The sequence below is a fragment of the Sus scrofa genome, chromosome 4 (assembly GCF_054392235.1).
Source record: "Sus scrofa isolate SSC_HxYL_T2T_F1_AM1 chromosome 4, Sscrofa_HxYL_maternal_Yorkshire_Landrace_v2.0, whole genome shotgun sequence".
NCBI lineage: Eukaryota > Metazoa > Chordata > Mammalia > Artiodactyla > Suidae > Sus > Sus scrofa.
The window spans coordinates 7,015,145-7,034,994 of record NC_139386.1 but is presented as its reverse complement, the minus strand read 5'-3'; the positions used below and the strand labels follow the sequence as shown (position 1 = coordinate 7,034,994).

Genomic DNA, 19,850 nt, shown 5'->3' with positions numbered 1-19,850 from the left:
CACCACGGATTCCACTGTGGCACAGCGGGAACTCCCTGTATATCTTTCTAAAATAGTTTAAGATAGTTCTCAATCCACAAAGTTTTTTGCATATGGTGTGAGAAAGGTGTATGATGTACTTTCCCCCCACACGGACATGAGATTGTCCTGATGTCATTTATTGAAGACTCCTTCATTTTCTCCACTGTCATATCAAGTTCTCGTACATCTGTATACCAGAGATCTATACATCCATCCTTGCACCCCTACGGCGGCTTTATTACTGAAACTGTTTTAAGTCCTGCTATTTTGTAGGATAGATGCCCCTCCCCCTACTAAGATCCCTTCTTAAAAAACCACCTTGGCTCTTTGTCTTTCCACATTAAGTTAGATTTATTGAATTCCATGAAAAACTCTGTTGAGAATTTGTTTGGAACTTCAGTGAATTTATAGATTACTTTGGCAAGAACTAATACTTTAATATTGCTTGCTCCATTTATTGTGGTCTGCTTTTATAAAATTCTTGCACATTTACCAGGTGTATTACTAGGTGCCTTGTAGTTTTTACTGTGAATGAAACTCTTTTAAAAGACTATGCTTTTAAATAGACTGTTTTGCGTGAAAAGGAGCATTACTGATTCTTGCACCTTGGTCTTACATCCTCAGACCCTCAACTTCCATATTCGTTATAATACTTTGTAGTTTACCTTGGACTTGCAGGTAAACAATTATCTTGCCCCCTAATAACAATTGTTTCTTACTTTCCAACCCTTATGGTTATTTTGTCTTCTAATCTTATTGCACTGGCCAAGATATCAGTGCAATGTAGAACAGATGCACAGTAGCCATTCTTTTTTATTTTTTTAATGCTCGCACCTGTGGGATATGGACGTTCCTGGGCTAGGGGTTGAATCGGAGCTGCAGCTGCAGGCCTAAGTCACAGTCACGGCAACGCCGGCTCCTAGCCGCATCTGCAAACTACAGTGCAGCTTGCTCAATGCCGGATCTATAACCTACTGAGTGAGGCCAGGAATTGAACCTGATTGAACACAGTGTCAGACTGATTCTTAACCCTCTGAGCCACAAAAGGAACTTCCCACAATAGCCATTCTTGTTCTGTTGTTGACTTTAAAGAAACATCTCTGAAGTTATACCACTGTCATGCTAACTGTAAGTTTTTAGTAAGTTATCATTTATCATACTAAAGAAGCTTCTGTCTATATGTAATCTACCAAGAGGATATTTCATTTAAAATGAGTGTGTTGCATTCTGTTGATTTGTTTCCTCCTGCAATCACTGAGTTGGTAATATAGCTTTTCTCTTTAACCTATTTAATATGGCATATTGCATGAAAAGATTTTATGCCATTCTCCCATTCTGGCAATAAATTTTATTTCATTTTTTTGGGGGGGGCTTTTTGGGGCCGCGCCCGCAGCATGTGGCGTTTCCCAGGCTAGGGGTCTAATCGGAGCTGTAGCTGCCGGCCTAGCCACAGCCACAGCCACGTGGGATCCGAGGCATCTGCAACCTACACCACGGCTCATGGCAACGCAGGATCCTTATCCCACTGACAGAGGCCAGGGATCAAACCCGCAACCTCATGGTTCCTAGTCGGATTCGTTTCCACTGTGCCACAACGGGAGCTCCAACAAATTTTATTTTAAAAGAAATAAACACATTCATCTTTTAAATGGATGCATTTTAACTGGTGAATCTGAAATGCTACTATCCTGGCTAGTCTGGCCACGTCCACAGAGTGACTGGACTACATTACTTCTCCCTGCACATGTACCCTATGTGACTTTAATATCACAGTTGAGTTCCCCTCCCCTTTTAAAAAACTCTCTACTAACAGTATTTATAAAGATTGTTTCTTGAAGGTTTAACAGACCACACTATAAACCATCTAGATCTGGTGGATTACTTGGGAGTAGATTTTTAAAAAGATTCAAATGCAGTGCTATTTTATAAACATACATTGATCCATATTTTTAAAATATCTAAAATTTCAAATTTATCCACATAAATTCGCAACAGCTTTGCCATTAAAAAGCTTAACTACATCCTTACTCTTAACTTTCTTCTTTTTTCATATCAAGGTGTCTTTTTTATTTGGCTGCACCCACAGCACAGATGTGGCAATGCCAGATTCTTACCCTGCTATGCCAGAGTTGAACTTGTCTTTTTTCATTGGAAAAAAGATCTGCCAGGATAGGGACAACCTCTATCATGATTTCATCATCGCAGATTAGCTGAAAACCTTTTCCCCTTTATGCTTTTATGTCCTTTGTTGCCTATCCCAAAATATAATCTCCTGTTTCATTTATTTCCCCTTTCACAGTTAGGCTATATTCCATATGGAACTGACTTTTCTGTCTTGTGTGAGGGAGGGGGTCTAGATAATTTTTTATTGGAAAGACCATCATTTCATCCATCGCAATGGTGTCCATCAGTTCTAAGTCAGACGATCTGTGTTTGCAGATCTGTGCCTACGCATCCTGTAACATTGGTCTATTTGTCTATCCTTGCGCCAACCAACTTTACAGTCACAGCTAGATAACAATCTAAGCATTTATTTACATGTTTTCAAGTTTCTCTCAAGGTTATGATTTTCTTTCAAAAATTTATCTTTAGGTATCTGATATTTTATGCGAGGGTAAATTGCATCATTTTAACGATTTCAATTTCTATTTGTTTCTGATATAAATACAATTGGTTTTTGTATACTTTGTATCCAGCGACCTTGATAAATTATTTTGTTCATAGATTCTTTTGCACTTTCTATGCACAATGCTGGCTGTCTATCAATAGTGTTATTTCCTCCTTTCAAAACTGATGCCTTTACTTCAGGCCTTATTTTACTGGTTAGGATTTCAAATATAATGTTAAACAGTAATGGTTGTTGTTATTGTACTTCAAAGATCTGACTTGTTGGCTTTGTTGATCTTCTCATAAATAAACTATGTTATTTCATTCACTTCCGATCTTTTATTTTTCCTTATTCTTTTTCTAGCTTCCTGAAAATAGGAGTTTAGGTCACTGATTTTCAGCCTTGCTGCTTCTTTTTTTTTCTTTGCCACATAGTGCAGTGGCTTGATATGGAATCTCAGTTCCCAGACCTGGGATAGAACCAGGGCCGCAGCGGTAAAAGCTCCAAATCCCAACCACTACATCGTCAGGGAACATCCCACTTGCTTCTTTTTTAATATATGTACTTAATGCTAGAAATTTCCCTACATACATTGCTTCAGCTGCAACAAATTTTGGTATCTTTGTTACTCTTCACTCAAAACATTAAAAAAACATTTTTTTGACCCAGAGTGTTTCAAAACGTACTACATCATTTCCAAGCAGTTGGGTTTTTTTGGGGGGGGGGCGCGGGGGCAGGAGTTGCCTGCAGTATGTGGAACTTCCCAGGACAGGGATGGGAGCTGGGCCACAGCAGCAACCTGGGATGCTGCAATGCCAATGCCAGATCCTTAACCTGCTGTGCCACAAAAGAACTCCAGTTGGGAGTTTCTTTAGCCATCTTTTTGTTATTGGTTTCCAGCTTAATTCCAGTGTTAGGAAATAAAGAATGAAGGCTCTTGATCTGTTGCAATTTGTAGTCTGGTTTGCATTATGACTCAGCACAGAGTCAACCTTGATAGCTGGCCGATCATTCATGTTTACATAAAGAAACTGAATTATGCCTTTTTGATCAAATGTTCAACATACATAAATTAGTTGAAGTTTAGTGACTGCATTGTTCAGATCATCTGCAATCTGAGCTTTTTCCTTTTGGTCTGAATATTCCGCCAGCTATTGCAAAATCTACGCAAAAGTTTCTAACTATGGTTGGAGATTTACTTATTTCCCGTCTCATACCATTTTTGCTTTATATAGTTTACATTCATCCTGGGCATATACACATTTAGGATTATGTGGTTTGCATGGCTTCTTTCACCATTACAAAGTGTCCTTTTTATCTCTAGTGATGCTTTTTGCTTTAAATGTCTTTGCCTGATAAAACCAGTCACGTTGTTTCCATTTTGGTTGTTTGTCCCTAATATATCTCCCTACGCACTTATTTTCAACTTTTTTGTGATCGTATAGTTGTATCTCTCGTAAGAAGTCTGTAGTGGGATTGACTCGGCTATAATTTTTTCAACTTTAATTCAAGTTGAATCACTTAAAGTGTTTGGGTTTATATTTTGCAATTTAAAAATCTACCCAGTTTTATGCTCCCTCTTCCATTCTTGTCTTCTTATACTTTACCCTCTATCATTAGACATACATTCCATTGTTATTTTGGTGTTTAACTTAACTCAGAGATTATAACATACTTCCTTTACAATCGACTAGCAGTAGCAGTTCTACCAATCACCAAATGCTAGAACCTGAGAGCACTAACTCCATTTACTCTCCTTGTCTTTTGATTACATATGATGCATTTTATCTCTACAAATACTTTAAATCCTAGTTTTAGCTAACATTTATATTTACACACACATTTACCATTTCCATTGCTTTTCATTTATTCCTGCATTTCTGGACTTCATCTGGGTCATTTTGCTTCTGCCTGAAGAATATCCTTCAACATTTCTTCCAGTGTATAGAAATTATTATTTTTTCTGGTAGGTCTTTAACTCTGTTATCATATTTGGAGTGTATCTTGCCCTTGCTCCTCTTCCTCATCTGTAATGTGGGCACTGCAGCAGCCATCTTTCAATGAGGACAGAAGCCTGGACTACACTGACCTTGGAGGAGCTACTGACCTTGGACACCTGGACAGCCTGCATATGAAAGAAAAGTAAATCCGAATGGTTTAAGCACCATTCTTAACTTTGGTTCTGTTATAAGACAAACATTCCTGATACAATGTCTTTGATCAATTCTGGAAGCTTCTCAGCCACGTAGCTCTTCCAATGTAGCTGTCAAGATATCTTTACATTTCAATAGTCCAGCATCTGTGGCACCTGTTGCTCATGTAGTCATCACATAGGTCCTGCTAGCATTCTGATCAAGGAAGTATGGGCCAGGATGATCACCTCGCGCTCTAGGGAATTCCTAATTCAGAGGAGAGGTTTCTAGGTACTGCCGTCTGCTTCTTGACCATCATATAATGCTTTGCTAATTTAATACTAAATGTCAGCAATTTTTATTAGTAGACTTAGTGGTCTGTTAACTAGAACGATGAACTTCGAAAACTGGCCCCCAATGGTTAAAGACTTCCATTATATGGATTGGCTAAAACTGGATTTGCACAGCCCACACTTGCCAGAACAAGTCAAAGAATCCAGCTTGATCTGTAGTCCTTACCCTTGAGAGGATGTCCTAATATAATCCCCTAAAAGGACCTCTGTCCAGCCATGAACACAGGCTTCGTTAAGAGCAACTGAACTCTGCTTCTTGAAGGAAGCTTTCAGGCCAGGTGGTGGCGAGAGCATCTCAAAGGGCAGAGAACAACCTCCTTAAGCCTGGAGAACAGGGAGTAAGACCTGTTCTCTTGCTTCGTTGTATCTGTGTAGTGACTGAAGCTGGTGTAAAATCATTCTCATTATACCCTGGCTGTGAGGAGGTGATCTGGGGGCAGGAGTGTGTGTGTGGGGGGTGCAGTCCGTGGGTACCACTGTTTATACTTGAATACATTAGCCTAGGTGAGTTCACAACTGCCTCACCCCCCATTCTCTTTTCTCCTGCTTGCAATTCCTGAAATATATATGTAGACTGGAACTTCCACATGTTAAATCTTTCCTTTTTTTCCATCTCTTTTATGCTCTATTCTAGCTTACTCCTGTTTGTAGCTTCAAAATTATCAAGGGTGTCTGACGTATACATTAGTAACTTTTTTTCTTAGTGACATTAGAAGAGAGGCACCAAGAGGGCAGAACTCTGTTCTGTGGCTGTACTGCCAGCACCTTATTGTGCCCAGCATATGAGGGAGCTGCTCACAAGTCATTTTTAAGCTAAGCTTGGATACTGTGAGAGCAAGACTATAAATATAAAGCACATTTCAATTCTTTCTCAAGGAAATCTTCCTTTCCTCTCATGTTCAGAAGCTGTTTGCAGCCCTGAGGCTGCTGTGCAGAGCTCGGCTTCTGCCTTCCGGAGGCTGCAATACCCTCCAGGGTCTGTTTGCTGCAGAGGTTTCGGTCCCACCTTCCCTGAATTTCAGGTTACGTCTCGCTGTTAAAGTCCCAGAGCGCACTGGTGAGGCTCTGAACCAAGAGGATAATCTGCAGGTCGGAGCCACTCTCAGCCCCTCCGCCTCCGCCTACCACTCTGTTTTCTCTTCGTTTCTGGCAGCTGGGGTTTCCTTCTCTTTTGCAGTCAGCTGTGTGTATTTGTTATGTTTTATGTCATATTCTGAATGTGGAGCTATGGGCTGCTGGTGGTAGCAAGATTTATGTTAGTTCAGTCTTCCCCGCCACCAAGATTCCTAGGGTGAAATTGTGTGAGGGTAAAAAAAGAGACCATTTTGGAGTTTTCGCTTTGGCAAAGGGGCTTAAGGATTTGGCATTGTCACTGCAGCGGCCCAGGTCACTGCTGTGGCACGGGAACTTTCACATGCCATAGGCATGGCCAAAAATAAACATCTTAAGACACTGTTTTTCAGTTTTCTATTACACTGTAGTAAAATTCACTTAGTGTTACACTTAGAAAAGCAGAACAAATGAAGAAAATCCCAACTCAGGCGTTCCCATCGTGGCTCAGCGGTTAACAAACCTGTATCCATGAGGATGCAAGTTTGATCCCTGGCCTTGCTCAGTGGGTTAAGAATTAAGTGTTGCCATGAGCTGTGGTGTAGGTCACAGAAGTGGCCTGGATCTGGCGTCGCTATGGCTGTGGTGTAGGCCGGCAGCTATGGCTCCGATTAGACCCCTAGCCTGGGAACCTCCATATGCCATGGGTGCAGCTCTAAAAAGGCAAAAATAAATACATAAATAAATAAGAAAACACAAACTGAGAGTTGGAAGAAAATGTTTATTTAGTTAAAAGGTATGAAGGTACTGGCTTTCTAAGCCAGTAAGAGTAGGGAGAGGAGAAATTACAAATGAGGGATTCTGCGGGATTCCTTTAAAACATGTTTAGTGAGGAAGTGATTTGGACAAAACCTTTCCAGGCAACAAAGGTTCATATACCAACACCACCTCACTGAACGGCATCTAACAACCAGCTAATTTTATCAGTATCAGCAGGGCTAAGAATAACTTTCTCTACACCTTTGCTAAGGAAAACACCATCAATGAGGACCTAGTTGGCTTTAATGCTTTCAGGGTCTCAGGTTCCCAAAAATTAACTGTAGGATGAAGTAGAGACTTGCTTTTTTTTTTTTTTTTTGGTTCCATCTGTGGCATGCAGAAGTTCCCAGGCCCAAGGATTGAGCCTGAACCTGCACCACCGCAATGACAATGCCAGATCCTTAACTGGCTATGCCACATGGGAACTCCCTAGACCTGCATTTCTGTGCTGAGAAATAACTGAGTATCTTCTATCAAGCAGGCACAGTGTTGGGACTACACGAATATTATCTCCTATTGATCATTCTAAGAACTCTAGAAAAGACTTGTGCTCTGGTCTATCCGGAGCACCACCAGAGGACTAACTCTAGTCCCCTTCACAGCCTCCAGTCTACTTTTCTTACTGTTATACCAAGCACCATGAAATCGGACCACACTGTAGAGCGAGAGAGAAAAAAGTCCTGCAGCTAGAAAATGGCAGATGCTGTGGCAGGAACCCAGCACCTTGACTCCAAGATCAACCTCTTTATACTGTCATTATGCTGCCTGCATGCAACTCTGACTTTTATTCATGTTTAGTGGATAGTTCTCCACCTGCCAGTTACTTTCTTACTGTAACTTTTTTAATAAGGAAAACCATGTGAAGAAGCAAAGTAAAAAAACTATCTAATCCTTGGGAGTACAGTGGCAATTAAGTAGCTGTTTAAAAAAAAAAAAAAAGTGGTTTGAGAACATGACGAGAATTTCCGAGAACACTTCTACTGGTCACCTTTGCTCCAGCATTATCGTCCACTGAGAGAGGGAGGGGACCCTATTTAAAAACAAGAATACAATTTTATTCTTTCAGCAAAATTTATAAAGTCAGACATCGAATTTATGAAGACAAATAAACCTGTTTCTGTCCTCAAAGGGCTCATAATCCAAGAGGAGAACTATACATGCAGATAAACTGCTGACAATTTCAGGACTGGTGACAATTTCAGGACTAGTGGCAGTGCCTAACTAGAAAGTTAGAAGACACACTTAAGGCACAAAGAGAGGACCGAGGAGATCCAAGATCCAGGTAATACTAAGACATCGGAACTTGAGTTTTGAAGAGTGGATTAGTTCCCAAGGGCTTAGTTTGTGTCAGGCAGCGTGCTAAATGATTATCTGGATTATCTAATTAAATTATCATTACAAGTTAGGAAATAGCTAACTCCATTTTACAGATGAATCCAGGTGGTTTAACATAGAACTCAAAATGCTAAATATTGCAGGGAGTTCCCATCGTGGCGCAGTGGTTAAATGAATCTGACTAGGAACCATGACGATGTGGGTTCGATCCCTGGCCTCGCTCAGTGGGTTAAGGATCCGGCGTTGCCGTGAGCTGTGGTGTGGGTGACAGATGTGGCTCGGATCTGGCTCGGATCCTGCATTGATGTAGCTGTGGTGTAGGCCAGCAGCCACAGCTGCGATTTGACCTCTAGCCTGGGAACCTCTATATGCCAAGGGTGCGGCCATAAAAAGACAAAAAGATGAGTTCCCGTCGTGGCGCAGTGGTTAACGAATCCGACTAGGAACCATGAGGCTGCGGGTTCGATCCCTGCCCTTGCTCAGTGGGTTAACGATCCGGCGTTGCCGTGAGCTGTGGTGTAGGATCCCGAGTTGCTGTGGCTCTGGCATAGGCTGGCAGTTACAGCTCCGATTAGACCCCTAGCCTGGGAAACTCCATATGTCACGGGAGCGGCCCAAGAAATGGCAAAAAGACAAAAAAAAAAAAAGACAAAAAGACAAAAAAAAAAAAAAAAAGCTAAATATTGTAAGCTACTGATATACACAAACACACAATAAAACAGATCACTGGATGAAGTCAGAGGTAAAGGAACTTACCACACTATAATGTTCTCATTTACAAACAAGGCAAATGAAATCAGTCTGCTTCAGGAATCAGCCAAAGGTCACACAACAGAAATCGTCTTTTATTCTCTCCCCAGCCTGTCCCTTGTATGACTGCTTTTTCCTGGAAATGCTATTCTCTTCCTGCTTTTCCCTTTATCTCCTTCAAACATTCTGTCACTGAAAGTCACCCAGATGACATGTCAAGGGCAAAGTCATTAAACGAGTGCAGCACAAGGACACACGGTTTGGCAGGTGAGCCTATATTTAAACAAGGTATTTACTGTAAATATCAGTGTTTTATAAGCAATGATCTGAAAAGACTGAGAAACAAGTAAAACAGGTCTGTCAACATCTATGAACATGCTTCTCACATACTCAACTCACTACACACAGAAGTAATGCCGACAAGGCCGGCATTCCAATCCCAGGACGTCCACACAGCTTCAGGGAAGACTTTGCTCTGGTCTACCCAGAGCCATTGCCAACCCTTACGGTTACACACCCTGTACGGTACGCCTACCTTCAGTTTCCTAAGCACCTGGCTTAGTCTTCCCAATGTCAGCCCTGCGAGATTTTTTTATCTGCCCTATCTGAGCTGCTTGCGATCTATTCAATCTTTTTTTTTTTTTTTCAAATATATAAACAAACAGTATCCTGTTTAGTTTGAAATGAAAACTTCAAATACTTTTGTGGAAATAAAAAGTTTAAATTTCCTTAGGTTCATAATCATTCTTATTACATGTGCAGTTTTTAAAACATATTTAAAGTTTCCATGTAGACAATTTTTTTTTTTTTTTTAAATCTTTTTAGGGCTGCACCCGTGGCATATGGAAATTTCCAGGGGAGAGACTGAATCGGAGCTGTAGCCACTGGGCTACACTACAGCCACAGCAATGCCAGATTCAAGCCACATCTGCAACCTGCTCACGGCAACACCAGACCCTTAACCCTCTGAGCGAAGCCAGGAATCAAATCTGTGTCCTCATGGATACTAGTCAGATTCATTTCTGCTGAGCCACGACGGGAACTCCCGAGGTGGACAATTATTAAGACTGGCTGGGGTTCTAATGTAGATGGCTGCTCAGGGGATGATCTCTCAGTTTAACATACAGATGGAGACGATGGTTATGCAACATTCTTGGTATCACCATATTTAATTCCCACCTTAAAGTGAAGGCGCAATTATAAGCCCTACTGATTCTAGAACTATAACAATAGGAAAATTGGCAGGTGCCAAAGAATATCAGTAAACTTAGCAATGAGAAAAGGGCAAGGAGATGCCTGATGGCCTAGTGGTTAAGGACCTGGTGTTGTCACTGCTGTGATGCAGGTTTGATTCCTGCTCCAGAAACTTCCACATGCTGTGGGTGCGGCCAAAACAATTAAAAAATTTTTTTTAAAAAGGACAAAGTGAAGATTTACCTGGCAGCATAGGATATGCTGGTTCTGAAAGGTATGAAAATAAAAATCACACATTTAAACACACACTTTTAAAAATTACAGATGTTCCATTCTAGATTGACTGTATCTAAGGGTAGATCTCTCCCACGTATTTATTTTTTTAATCTCCACAAATGTCTCAGACCCATAGTGGTTATAAGAACCACTTAAGGTACCTAGAGCACTTGCTCTGAGGTCAGGGGCCTCCATCACGTTAACTGCTCTGTAATCAAAATTAAGCAACTTAATTTTTCTGAGCTTCAGTTTCCTCAACTGTAAAATGCATGAACACTTACCCAAAAGGGTTGCTGCAAGGGTTAGATGAGAATGTTACGAGAGTATCTAGACAAGCACTGGCACCATAACAGAGGTTCCATGTACACAGTGTATTCACAAGTAGTCCTCATGAAAGAGAGTACCACGAACGACAAACTCAGGGGAATACCCAAGGTCTAAGAACTGTTAGTGCAAAGATGAAGAAACTTTCCTTTTCATATGTTTCATGACTTTAAAACACTGATCAGAATAAATGTCTTAAAAGAGATCTTTAGTCAGAATGGCCATCATCAAAAAGTCTACAGACAATAAGTGCTGGAGAGGGTGTGGAGAAAAGGGGACCCTAGTACACTGTTGGTGGGAATGTAAATTGGTGCAACCGCTATGCAAAGCAGTATGGAGATTCCTCAGAAAACTAAACATAGAACTACCATTTGATCCAGCAATCCCACTCCTGGGCATCTACCCAGAGAAAACTACGACTCGCAAAGACACATGTACTCCAATGTTCACTGAAGCACTCTAAATGATAGCCAAGACATGGAAACAACCTAAACGCCCATCGACAGAGGAGTGGATAAAGATACGGTACATATACACAATGGAATATTACTCAGCCATTAAAAGGAAAGAAATAATGGCATTTGCAGCAACATGGATGGACCTAGAAATTACCAAGCTAAGTGAAGTCAGTCAGACAATGAGACACCAACATCAAATGCTATCACATGTGAAATCTAAAAAAAGGACACAATGAACTTCTTTGCAGAACAGATACTGACTCACAGACTTTGAAAAACTTATGGTTTCTAAAGGAGACAGGTTAGGGGGTGGGGGGACGCACTGAGGGTTTGGGATGGAAATGCTATCAAATTTGGTTGTGATGATTATTGTACAATTATAAATGTAATAAAATTCATTGAGTAATTCAAAAAAGAGATCTTTAGATAAGTATAAATAAAATATGAAATGATGAGAAAGTACTCTCTGCATTTCCCAAGGTTTTTTCTTCTTTCTCAGTACATAAACTACTGGTGTCATATAATCAATTGCATTTCTTAGCTTTGATGGCACATAGTTTTAAGGAGTTCCCCTGTGGTGCAGCGGGTTAAGGATCCAGCTTTACCACTGCAGTGGCTGGGGTCACTGCTATGGAGCAGGTTTGATCCCTGGCCCGGGAACTTCTATGTGCTACAGGCATGGCCAACAAAACAAAATGAAACAAAACAAAACAAAAAATAAATAAGAGCTTGGAAGGATCACCACTGCGTTAATGATTCCGACTATAAAAAGGAAGGCTGTGGTATGTGACTGCGAAGAGAATGTTTTTACATATTGTTCACATTTACTCTAAACATCACAGAAGGAATGACTGCACATTTAGAAAGTTACCCGAAAATGAAGGATTTGCCAGTACCGAGTTCCCAAACTTTGTTTCTCATTCATACCCACACCTTACTTGAAAATAACTCAGGGAGTTCCTGTAGTGGCTCAGCAGTTAATGAATCTGATGAGCATTCAATGAAGATGAAGGTTTGATCCCTGGCCTTGCTCAGTGGGTTAAGGATCTGGTGTTGCTGTGAACTGTGGTGTAGGTCGAAGATGTGGCTCGGATCCTGCATTGCTGTGGCTGTGGTGTAGGCCAGCGGCTGCAGCTCTGATTCAACCCCTAGCCTGGGAACTTCATTATGCCACGGGTGTGGCCCTAAAAAGCAAAAAAATAAAAAGAAAGAAAAAAAGAAAATAACTTAGTAATCTGCTTTATATTGAATCCTTCCGTGCACTGCCTACATACAGAAAATAATTTTTTTTGGGGGGGATATGATGAGATGAGAAAGATATAATGAAACAGGGAGAAGTTAAAAAATTTATGCCAAATGCATAGCAAATAATTATGAGAGAGTGCAAATCTTCAAACCTGACAGAAAATAGTTGGAGTTTAATTTCAGAATATATTCAAATATTATCCAAAAATCCAACTTTATACTATGTTCTCAATCAAATAACAAATGCTAAGTGGAAAATAAGGGGGTGGGGACATTTTATCATTTACCTGGATTCTAAAACATTCAAAACTGATAAGTACATGTTCATCAGAAAAAAATTTACATTTATAATAAATGTATAATTTTCAAAGAAATCATGGCATGTATTTTCTAAAGGGTGGGAGACAGCTCAGTATAACAGAATATTTTACTGTATTAACTAAAACAAGGTAAAGTGAAAAAAATTTTTCACTTAACTATAACTCAACTTTCTTAGGGAGCTTTTTCTAAGTAATAAAGCGAGGCAAAGCCGAGAGCCCAAATGATCAGAGATCCCATTATATAATCAGGAAAGTGTGTATATAAAGATGTAAACTCAGGACTATTAAACAAAAGAAAAAAAACAATACATTTAAACACTATAATTAGCAATTTAACCCATAGGCCATTTGGGAGACTAAACCACACAATATGCTAAATATTTTGTTCGCAGAAGTTCAAAGGAAAACTTACGTGGAACTGTCAAGTATGCTTACTCTGAAAAATGTATTTCATAAAACTACTCTTAAGTTACATGATGCTTCCATAAGGCACTGTGATATTTCTCTTGAAGTACTACAAACTATAAAATAACCTAAGCACTTGACAAGTTTCAAATGAACATACAGAACTCACTGAAATATATATGTATATATATGTTTTACATCCAAGTACATAACAGAACAGCTCCCACTTGATAAAAAAAATAATTAAAACAACACCATTAGAGGAGTTTCCGTCGTGGCGCAGTGGTTAACGAATCCGACTAGGAACTATGAGGTTGTGGGTTCGATCCCTGGCCTTGTTCAGTGGGTTGACGATCCAGCGTTGCCTTGAGCTGTGGTGTCAGTTGCAGATGCGGATCAGATCCCGTGTTGCCTTGTCCTCATATTTTTAATTGTGAATTTCTCATTCACACAGACGTCTTCCAGAGAAGTATCGAACGTGAATTCTAAGTCAGGATCTAGGCACAGACAAGAGTTTACAACGTGCCAAGCTGCTAGAATAATATGTACTTCTTATATAATTTTGGTTTCATGGTTGTTTGCTTTGTTTTTTACCTAAACAGAGTGGGGATGTGTCATCAAAAAGTGAAAATTAAAGCTGATTTCATGGAGTTGAGAAACAATATTACAGAAAATTTTACGCAGAAAATTTTCAATAAGAGCATGAAACTTGAGAGAAAATTTAAGCGCACTTAAACTAAACAATACATATCTAGAATTAATTATCAGGTATTAGATTATCCTCAAAAATTGTTTACAAATGTACGGCACAACTAAAACCTGAAAAAATAACGGATGACAAGCTTTTTTTTTTTTTTTAGGGCCACACTTGGCACATATGGAAGTTCTCAGGCTAGGGGTCAAATATGAGCTGCAGCCTCCGGCCCACGCCACAGCCACAACAACGCCAGATCCAAGCCGTGTCTGCGACCCACACCACAGCTCATGGTCATGCTGGATCCTTAACCCACAGAACAAGGCCAGGGATCGAACGTGCATCCCCATGGGTATTAGTCGTATGCATTACTGCTGAGCCACAAGAGTAACTCCCGACAAGCGTGTTTTTAAAACAGTAGTGGTAGTAGTAGTAATAGCAGCCACCATTCACCAGGAGCTTAGTTATGTTACCATTCTAACACTTTACTGGTATTAACTCATTCATAATATTATTAACTCACTGAATCTCATAACAATCCTACTAAGCAGGTACTGTTACAATCTCAATTTGGCAGGCTGAAGAAATTGAGAGAGACCAGTAACTCCCCCAAAGTAAGAGCTCTGGGGGCAGGACCAGCATACGAGTTCAAGAAGCTGGGCCTCTAAACGCTGCCACTGAAGTACAGTGCTTTTGAAGATTCAAACTATTTCCATTAAACCAGAAGGTTGGTATCACCTTTACTTGTTAGAATAACAATGAGTTATATCTACTTTCAATATAACGGCAATGATTTACTGACCACCCAGAACATGCTATGTGCTATTATTAGGCACTACAGCCAGCATTAGCAGCAGCTAGTGTGCTGGCATTCCTCAGCACTTAATGTGCGGCCCTGGCTAATGGCCCACTTCGCATCCATCGCCTAGGCCAATCCCTACCACGACCCTTCCTCCCCCCACCCCGTGAAGTGGACACCACACCTACTTTGCAGGTGAGAAAAGCACCTAGTGTGAAACAGTGCCTTTCCCTCCTCCACATCAGAGTAAACTGACCGGTGAGGCCCAGGTGGCTACTCGTCTGACATCAGAGCCCTTGCTTATCCAAGCTCATTGCGAGAGCCACCAACCACGTAAGGACATTCTTCTGCATCGGTCTTATGCCATGTGAGAAATGTATAACACAACTGAAAAGATACGAGAGCAAGTTAAATTTATAGTAATTAAATTAAAAAAAAAAACCCTCAAGTCTCTGTATACAGTTTTTGCCAAATCCTGTATCAATGATAACGGTTGATATTCCAAGTCAGCTGAAGTAAACATCCACCTCCCAGCCAATCCATGTATTACAGCTGAGTGTAGGATGTTTACACGAACTGAAAACTCGGTTTAAAGAAGGACTTACAAAATCCTTTACTGTGTTTATACTGGCCCTCTACCTGAGACTCATTACTATCTCTAAAAACGAACTTTGTAGAATCTGTTGAAAAAATAATAGGAAGGAGGTAGTGATTGACATAAATGAGACAAGAGTCAAATCAAAAGGTATTTTGAGACAAACTTTAGAATCCAAAGGAAAAGGCACAAATGACATTCCCCCCCCACACTGGAATAATTTATGGCAATATAAGCAGACATCCTGCAACTGTTCCAGATCTAAATGTGGCTGATTTTACAGCCTCTCATCTTGCTTCTCTCCAAAATAACTGAACTTGCATTTTTAGGAAGCCAGCTGATGGCCTTGGATGATGCTCTGAGGAGCTCAAAGCTCAGCTGTGGCCTTCCTTTTCCTTCCCTCTTCCCCTCTCCCCACCTCCTCGCCCACACCCCTAATTCAGGTAAGTTCACCTCAGTTCACCACACCCATCTCCTTCCACCTCCCACTGTCCTGGTAAGGTTGCTAAGGTGCAGGTGCCTTTCAGAAATCCCTCCTCCCTCTGCTTTCCTGAGTAAGAAAATGCCACCAAGGATACTTCTACTAAGCATTGTAAGTGCCTGGATCAATACACCTGCATCAAGAAAGAGGAAATGCTCAAATGTGGGAGTAAAATTAAATACAAGAACCACTTGCAACAACTCTGAAGATCTCTGGAATTTCACAGGCATCCCAGGCCTTTCAGGAACCGCCTAGGTTGTGACCTGGCATCTTGCCCTCTTCAGGCTGCATGCCCCTAAAGCACCAGTTCTCAAGATTAAACACGCACATATTTTTTTCCCTGTAAGTATATTGTTTTTCTGTCTCAAGTATTCCATGGGCAACACTATTTTTCCCCTTCCACTTTTCTTTGCAAATTTACTCAAATAGGTTTTGTGGGCTAGACAATTAATATGAAGCTTTTTCTGGGAGAAAAATGGGTCTCAGGTTTCCAACAAACCTTTTTCAAAATAAACTTCTGGATTACTACATGTTTTTGGTTGGGGATTTTATGTGTATTTTTGTCCAGTCACTAATTGGGCATAATACCAAACAGGGAAAAGAATGTAAGATGAACTCTGTGCTTCTGAAAGCCTGGATCCAGGACAGCAGCATCAGCAGCACTTGGGAATTTAAGAGAACAATGCACATTCTCAAGCATCACCCCAGACCCCCTGAATAAGAAACTCTTGCAAGGCCCAGCAATCTGTACTTCATTAATAATCCCTCCAAGTAATTCTGATACATGCTAATATTCAAAACCAGTTTTCCCTCGCTATGCTAGAAAACCAGAGCAAAGACAGCAGTAAATATTAAATTGTTAGAAAGTTTATAATATACTACAGATTTTTTTTTTAAAAAAGGCAATGTGTCAAAACACTCATCACGTGTCCACTTATGATGAAACAGGCTGGGGAAATTGTGGCAGAGACTGCCTGAAACAGCGTAATTCTGAAAAGTAAGTTTAGACCAATACACACATTTAAAAATGTGTTTCCTGACTACACACAAATAGAGGCACATTCTTTGAATGAATGAAGTTTCAACCAGAGGAGTGGAGGGAGCCACAGTGAGAACATGCTGCATGCAATGAAGAAGGCATGCTGGGATTTAAAGTTCACTTCTACTTCCGGGTCACTCCAAGCCTTTGCAAAAGGGACTCAGACCTCGAGACCAATCAGGATCTGTCCAACAACGTAATTTTAACCAAGAATATTTGTACACAAGTACATCTAATTGGAAATGAACCTGAAGACACAATTTTGCAGTTGCTTTAAAAGTAGTCCCTGAGGAATTTCAAAGCAAATACTAAGGAAAAACCCTGTCATTTTCAGAATGGTATTCAGTAACTTAAAATGCTTTTACTTTTAATATTAACTAGATCAAAACACCTTCTTAAATAGTAAAGAATTTCTGAGCTTCCTAAGACCTGTCAATAAAGACCACGGACTTCTTCCTAAATACTAAGTCAAAGGATGGGAAAACGAGCTGTTACGGGTTTACTAACGATCTAACATTTGAAAGCATTTCTTCTGTATAATCAATTGCTAAATTGGCAGGCCCCAGGGAAGTCTGTGGTTCCTCCACACTAAAATGTGAAGACGTCATCTGCAAAGAACTAAAAGGCTGTACTCAAATACACTGAAGCAAGGGCATCCAGAATTAGAGCGGACATGGTCTCTGATTCGCCTCTTTAGGGCAGCACAACATGGACAGATGTTACGCTACACAGACTGTACATTAATCCTGAGCATCCAGGGAGGAGTGGACAGCTTTGCACAGGACACCTACCTTTCTTTTAGCATAGATCTGGATTCTCGTTTTGCAAAAGCTTTCTAATTCAGCTAGGCAAATCACTAAAACAGACAGTTTCTATCCATCTTACTGAATTCAAAACTACCTAACTAACATTTTCATTGGAAACAATATGTCACCTGGTTTGGCAAAAATAACCCTATTACCAAAGGACCCTTTCTACCTTTCCAGGGGACACTTTTGGGCTCTCAGAAATGGCTCTATCTCATCTGCTGCTATCTGGGATCTGAGGCTTCCAATGTGCTCAATCAGAGGGCTAAAGAATATACAACAAGCCTGTGTTATGAAGAGTTTGGCAGGAAGGGATGCTTGCTGCATGATAATCAATAAGCTTGAAGATTATACTTCAAGTTGCAAAGCTCCCCGAGTCTAAAGCAACTAACTACTCTTCTCTTCCTCTATCCCGGCCATGTAAGTCTTGTAAACTAGCACTATAACAAAGGAGCATTTAAGAATCAACGTTGTAGCACACATACATCTGGGTAACTTCATTATGACCCAAACTGTCATTTGCTCATCTGTGTAAAAGATAAAAGAGAACAGAAGAGACTGCTGCAACAAAACAAAACCGTTAGTGGAGTCCTCTACATGCAAGGTGCTCTAGGTGATGCTGAGGGCAGGAAGACAGAGACAATGGCCTCGCCTCAGAAAGCTTAAGACCTCATCAAGGAAGAGAGGCGTGTAAAAAATTAGCAGGAATTTTACCTTTTGGTTTAATTATGCACTGAATCTAACACAGTATGATGCTTAGCAATTTAATATTAATGATAAAAATACCAGTGCTTTAATGAAGAAAAAGATTTCGATAAAATAGTGTCTAAAAGACAAACAGAAATAAGACAAAACGGTCAGGAAAAAAAAAAAGCTGTTATAAAATTATACATTACCAAGAGTCTGCATTAAATATCATCTATGAGAAAAGCCCTGTATTGTTCAGCTCTGTGGGGAAACAAAAAAATAGATTCAGTGCACCTGCTCACAGGGTGTCACTATTCTAATGAGGAAGAGAAAAGGCAAATGGTAACCTGAAAATAATGAGGAAAATATCCTCAGTAAATTAAGACAAATACAGCCATGGTGAATGTTATAAATAGGCTCAGTGGATTAAAGTCCTGCAAGTTTTTACAGGGGGGTTCTGATCAGGAGCTGTGACATCATTCAGGGCGGAGAACAGGAAGTTAGGGGGGTGGGAGGGTTGAGAGGAGAGAGAGAAGGTTCACACACACATCTCTTCACCACGAAGAAAACTGCAATTTCTAGGCTGTATACTGCTGGGTGGTATATCACTGGGTGGGGTGGTGGTGATAAATTTACTCTTATGAACGTCTACGGAATTTCTAAAGGAGGAAATCAGTCTTCTGAACTTCTGCGGAGTTAAACTCTAGCCTACTTGGAAAGGCAATAAAGAATAAAAGTTCACTGACAGGGCAAAAACAGAAATAAGAACCTGTAGTGGAAAAAAGCCTGTGTTAAACTAAATTCTCGAAGGCCCAGCAGGAGCATCTTAAGCCTGGGAAGCTCTGATGGCATCTGGCTCAGGATATCCTGTTCCTGGGCTGGCACCCCCCGCGAAACTCTCCCACAAACCACGCGCACTCAGTGAGTGCAGACAGCCCGAGACGCCTGGTGGTTTCCACACATTTTATAGCCCCCCAATTCCACTTCTTAGATATAATTATACCGAAATGATGCCTGTGAAGAGCCGGTGGCAGCAAACATCTGACTGAAAGCTTAGCTATGTCTTACAGCTTCCAGTCGGGGATGTTTACAACAACAGACTTTCTAGACAACAAATTAACAGGAGGAAATGACAAATGCTGCCAGTCACCAACTTCATCTAGTGACTGACAGGCTTTCTAATCCTGAATAATGTCTGTGACATCTTGGGCCCAAGATGATAAAATTAATGCTATTCCTTAGCAGGAGATAGCGTCATCAACAGTAATTTGTCCTGAATAAATCACAAAGTACGTATTATAAATTTACCTTGCCAAATATATAACATTAAAGAGTTTCAGAATTAATAGTAAACAACGCACCATAACGACAAACCTAACAATCAGAGTGATCACACATCCGGCCCAAACAGTCCCAAGTTACGGCTGCTGCTCTAATATCATCAACAAAAGTGACTCTC

At 40.5% G+C, this 19,850-nt stretch overlaps 1 protein-coding gene and 2 non-coding genes across 7 annotated transcripts in view; all 3 read right to left on the bottom strand.

Moving 5' to 3' along the window:
- Positions 1 to 19,850, bottom strand: part of LOC146403655 (uncharacterized) — a 93,481-nt gene that overhangs the window by 46,086 nt on the left and 27,545 nt on the right. Inside the window, exons 3-4 of one of the 5 annotated variants that reach the window (XM_085021030.1) lie at positions 9,075 to 9,341; positions 6,926 to 8,013 (exon numbers count right to left, since the gene is read on the bottom strand). The exons of 3 other annotated variants lie outside the window; for them this stretch is intronic. The gene's annotated coding sequence lies outside the window, so the exon portion shown is untranslated. Of the gene's footprint in view, positions 1 to 6,925; positions 8,014 to 9,074; positions 9,342 to 14,967; positions 15,171 to 19,850 lie in introns of those variants that run through there. One more of the 5 variants, XM_085021031.1, reaches the window with a different exon arrangement.
- Positions 15,290 to 15,365, bottom strand: MIR30B (microRNA mir-30b). The gene has a single exon (NR_035368.1). It is a non-coding gene; the product is annotated as a microRNA mir-30b (primary transcript).
- MIR30D (microRNA mir-30d) lies at positions 19,412 to 19,490 on the bottom strand. The gene is given in 1 exon segment (NR_035380.1): positions 19,412 to 19,490. It is a non-coding gene; the product is annotated as a microRNA mir-30d (primary transcript).